The sequence below is a fragment of the Oryctolagus cuniculus genome, chromosome 3, assembly GCF_051225735.1.
Source record: "Oryctolagus cuniculus isolate XC-2025 breed Fujian yellow rabbit chromosome 3, ASM5122573v1, whole genome shotgun sequence".
NCBI classification, from domain to species: domain Eukaryota; kingdom Metazoa; phylum Chordata; class Mammalia; order Lagomorpha; family Leporidae; genus Oryctolagus; species Oryctolagus cuniculus.
Window position 1 is genome coordinate 50778369 of NC_142869.1, and position 5713 is coordinate 50784081.

The window sequence follows — 5713 nt, forward strand, 5'->3', positions numbered from 1 at the left end:
TTTCTTTTTCCTGGAATTTTGTTCTCCAATTATTTAAATTGTTTTTGTTACAGCACATCTGTTTTGGAGTATGTGTTTTTCTCGATAAAGGGCTACAGTTTTGTAATTCAGGATTTTTAGTGTTATGTCCCTATTCATATTTCTAATTTAAGGTGCCTGGATAATAGTGTAGTAAACATGAGACCCAGCACTTTCTCTGATGTTGAGAACGTCACACGAAGCTCTCTTAAGTTCTAGGAACTATTTCCTGTCAATTAGAGATGATACTATAAACCAATCCTACCTACCTCAGAATTTTCCTGATTGGATACAACAAGAGATACCATGTGGAAGCACTTGGTAAACCACTAGATGAGTGGTATCACTAGAGGCTGGACCCAGACAACGAGGTGAAGTCAAGGATGGCAGCTTACTAACAGTCCAGAGGGAAAGCAACGCCCTTCTGTCCACAGTGGACATTTATTGGAGACCTGATCTGTGCCCTAAACTCTGATCAGTCTTGGGGATGCAGAGTTGACTTGGACATCGTTGATCATGGTCTCCTTTTCTTTTTCCTAAAATTGGGAGCTTGAGAACTTTTGGCATCATCCTGTGATTACTGATCTGCTCATAACTTTTTTAAAAAAGATTTTATTTATTTGAGAGGCAGAGTTACAGAGAGAGAGAAAGAGGTATTCCATTCACTGATTCACTCCCCAAATGACCACAACAGCCAGAGCTGGGCTGATCTGAAACCAGAAGCCAGGAGCTTCTTCCATGTCTCCCATGTGGGTGAAGGGGCCCAAATGCTTGGGCCATCTTCCACTGCTTTCCCAGGCCCATAAGCAGAGAGCTGGATCAGAAGAGGCGCATCTGGACAGGAACCGGCACCCATATGGGATGCTGGTCCCGCAGGCAAAGGCTTAACCTACTACTTCACAGCGCCAGCCCCTGCTCATGGCATTTGTGCTGAAAGTACATGCCTCTGTTAGATATGCTTGCTGTTTTGAACAGGCCCTCTTCTTCGTCCCACAGGGGTTGAGCTGGGATTGAAGATCTGCCCTGAGTGTTTACAGCTGGAACTGAAGGCCTGTGACCTTGTGAAATGAATGGAATCCTATTAGCAAGGGAAGGTCTAGGCTCTTAATATGGGCATATTGTCAGACTCTGGGCCAAGGGCGGAGCCCTGTGTAGGAGGAAGGAGCATGAAGTTGGAGAGTTAACAGGAATTTTTATGGCAACCATCCTTATCTTTGCAGAATACTGCTCAGAGCAGGAAGAGGAGGGAAGCAGAGGAGAATCGCTGCTGGTATCTGGACAGCCTTTTGTTTACTGCCCCTGGGCTTAGAACTAGGGCAAGGGTAGATGACACAGTGTGGCTGTCTGGGTTTGCTTCTAAATAGGGGGACAACCTAATATACCTAAAAGTTCAGGTAGCACAAATGAGTGGATTAGAAATAGGAAAATATTCTTTAATATGTATGTAATTATATTTTCTAAAGTAGGAAATCTTTTTCCTACTTAAAAGCAAATTCATTACATTAATGTCTTTTAAAATCTGAGAGGTGGAGAGAGGGAGAGCCCCCAGTCACCGGTTCATGCCCCCAAGTGCCCGCAAGAATCAGGGCTGGGCTGGGGTAGAAGATGGGAGCAAGGAGTGCAGTCCAGGAGTCCCACATGACAGGCAGGAACCCAGTTACTTCAGTGAGCCCCACAGGATCCCAGGATCTGGATTAGCAAGAAGCTAGGATTGTTACCAGAGAAGCTAGGGTTCTTGTCTTCACGCAAGAAAGAACTCAGGCATGAGACAGAGAGTAGTGGAAAGTAAAATAGCAAGGTTTATTAGGGTAGGGACATCCTTAAGAATGGATGGGTATGTCTCCAGACAGAACTTGAGAGAGAGTGCCCAGTCGCTCAGACTTGGGGAGAGCGAGGTTACATGGTTGAGTGGAGAGAGTACACCTGGGCAGGCCAGGTGGGTGGCTCAGCAGAAAGGCAGAGGGCTGGGTGCACCGTCCCATTGAGGCGCGGGGTGGGGGTGGGGGGGTGGGGTGGCTTAAGGGAGTCTGTTTACCCACCTCCCCCTCTCCTCCAAGACAAAGGATGGGGGAGTCCTGGAAGAAAGGTTTGTTGGGTGAAAATTGGCGAATTCCTCCCAAGATTTGCTGGAGCCCTGGCAGAGTAGGGGGGCTTCCCTTAGGGCATCTAAGAAGGTTTTATTGCCCCATGTTATCAGATCAGGTAACCCCTGTGGTCCTGAGGAGATTGAATTCTCCTGGGAGCTTTCCCTGGGGGAAGGGCTGGGACCACTTGGGAGCTTATCAGGGTCTGGGCAGGACTTTGAAGTGCAACATGCTGGGCTTCTAGAGCTTCCGCAGTGGGTGCTGGTCTTCAGGCCTGTCTCATACACACATAGGCTCAATTTTTGACTTCCTACCTAACAGGATGAGGAGCCAGAACCAGGAAGTGGGGGCCTGCACTGTGGCACAGCGGGTTAAAGCCCTGGCCTGAAGCACTGGCATCCCATATGGGCGTGGGTTCTAGTCCCGGCTATTCCACTTCTTTTCCAGCTCTCTGCTATGGCCTGGGAAAGCAGTAAAAGATGGCCCAAGACCTTGGCCTTTGCATCCACGTGGGAGACCCGGAAGAAGCTCCTGGCTCCTGGGCTTTAGATCAGCGCAGCTTCCAGCCATTGTGGCCAATTGGGGAGTGAACCATCGGATGGAAGACCTCTCTCTGTTTCTACCTCTCTCTCTAACTTTGTCTTTCAAGTAAATAGAATAAATATTTAAAAAAAACCAGGAGGTGAACACATGTATGCAGATATGGGACATGGGTGTCCTAATGGCTAAGTTAAACATGTACTTATTTTATTTTTATGCTTTTTTATTCTACACAGACTTCTTTAAAAATTCTTTTTTTTTTTTTTTTTGACAGGCAGAGTTAGAGAGAGAGAAAGAAAGGTCTTCCTTCCATTGGTTCACCCCCAAATTGGCCGCTATGGCCAGTGCACTGCACCAATGTGAAGCTAGGAGCCAGGTGCTTCCTCCTGGTCTCCCATGGGGTGCAGGGCCCAAGCACTTGGGCCATCCTCCACTGCACTCCCAGGCCACAGCAGAGAGCTGGACTGGAAGAGGAGCAACTGGGACAGAATCTGGCGCCCCAACCGAAACTAGAACCCAAGGTGCCGGCGCCACATGTGGAGGATTAGCCTAGTAAAAAATTTATATAAAGGGAACAAATTTTATGTATTTCATATATATCATTTTAAGAAAATGATACTTCTCACCCTACTCTCCTTCCCTCCCTGACTCCCACCCTTACTCCTCCTTCCTTTCTTATTTTTAATTTTTGCAATGATATAGTTTCAGTTTACTTTATAATCACAAGCCTAACTCTCCACCAAATAAAGAATTCAACAAATAGTAAGTAGGAAAACCACGGTTCATCAGGAGTGTAGACAAGGGCTGGAAACAATAATCAAATCTCAAAATGTTAATTTCACTCCTTTATATTACTTGTTTTTGTACTCTGTATATAAGTTACCACAAATCAGGGAAAACATGTAGTTGTCTTTTGAGCATTGGCTTATTTCACTAAGCATAATGGTCTCCAGTTACATCCATTTTGTTGCAAAACACAGGATTTCATTCTTTATTACTGCTGAGTAGTATTCCATCTTGTATATATACCACAATATCCTAACCAGTCATCAGTTGATGGACATCTGGGTTTATTCCATATCTTAACTATTGTGAGTTGAGCTACTAAAAACATGGGGAAACAGATAATTCTTTCATCTGCTGATTTCATTTTGTTTGGGCAAATTCCCAGGAGTGGAATGGCTGGATCCTATGGTAGATTTCTTTGCAGATTTCTGAGAAATCTCCGTATTGTTTTTGGTTATGGTTGTCCTAGTTTACATTCCCACCAACAGTGCATTTAGGTACCTTTCTCCAGACATCCTTGCCAACATTTGTTATTTTTTGATTTTTGGATGATAGCCATTCTAATTGGGGTGAAGTGGAACTTCATGATGGTTTTTAGATTACATGTGATCACAATTAAAATATCAAAGACATTCTTCTCAGATATAAAAAAAAGACCCTAAAATTCATATGGAGTGACAAGAAAGAGAACTCAAATAGCTTAAGAAATCTTATACAATAAAAATAAAGGTAGAGGCACCATAATACCAGATTGCAAGACATATTACAGGGCATTTACAAATAGTCTGATACTGGCAAAAGGATAGACATGTGGTCCAAAGGAACAAATTAGGAACCCCAGAAATTAATCCATGCATCTACAACCAACTAATATTTGACAAATGAGCTAAAATCACTCTCTGGAGAAAGGACAGAACCTTCAACAAATAGTGTTGGGAAAATTGGAACTCTGCATGCAAAAGTATGAAAGAAGACCCTTACCTTACACGTTACACAAAAATCAACTCACAATGGACTAAGGGCTATAAACCTAAGACCTGAAACCATCAATTTACTAGGGAAAAACATAGAGGAAACACTGCAAGACATTAGCATAGGCAAGGACTTCTTGGATAAGACCCAGAAGCAAAGGCAATAAAGGCAAAAACAGATAAGTGGGATTACTTCAAGCTAAGGAGCCTTTGTACAGCAAAGGAAACACTCAAAAAGGTAGAGAGGCAACTGGCAGAATGAAAGAAAATATTTGCAAACTATACATCCGATAAAGGATTAATACCTAAGGTGTGTAAGGAGCTCAAGACACTTAACAACAAGACAAGCTGTCCAGTTAAGAAATGGGCTAAGGATATGAACAGGCATATTTCAAAGGATGAAATACAAATGTCCAACAGACACATGAGAGATGCTCAGAATCACTAGCCATCACAAAAATACACAGGCTTCTTATGGGGGTTATTAGCTTGCTTATCAAGTTGGTGCTTTCAGTATAGGACCCTTTTGCTGCATATTAAACACAGGGAAATCATCTTAATTTCCACAAAGAAGCATGCCTATCCCCACTTCTTTTCGAATTGCTTGGCTTGCTTGATATTCCTTTTATTATCCCTCACTGTTTAAAAACAGCAAGAATATAAGAAATTACTTTTGGGGCCAACACTGTGGCATAGTAGGCTAAGCTTCTGCCTATGGTGCCGGCATCCCATATGCGTGCCAGTTCAAGTCCTGGCTACTCCACTTCCAATCCAGCTCCCTGCTGATGGCCTGGGAAAGCAGTAGAAGATGGCTCAAATGTTTGGGCCCCTGCACCCGCACTGGAGATCTGGATGGAGTTCCTAGTTCCTGGCTTTGGCCTGGCCCAGCCAAGGCCGTTACAGTCATTTGGAGAACAAACAAGCAGATGGAAGATCTCTCTCTCTCCTTATCTCACTTGACTTTTCTTCCCCCACCCCCACACTCTGCTTTTAAAATAAATATTTTAAAAAGTAAAGATTCATTTCAACAAGAAGACCACTGAGTTTTGCCTTTTCTCCCTCAAATGATGCTTCAAACTCTGTTAAACACTGTTGTTTCTTTTATAATGTTTTCTTTCTTCCTCTAAATCTACCTATCAGAATAATCTTTGCTATCTAAACATTTTGCTTTATGAGATAGAAATTTAAGAATAGAGTTGAGTTGAAGCATTAGGAAAATCTGTGACAAAACACACACACACACACACACACACAATGTATCACCAGTCTGAACTGGCCATGTTTGATCACGCTTTAAAAGTTAAATGATTCTTT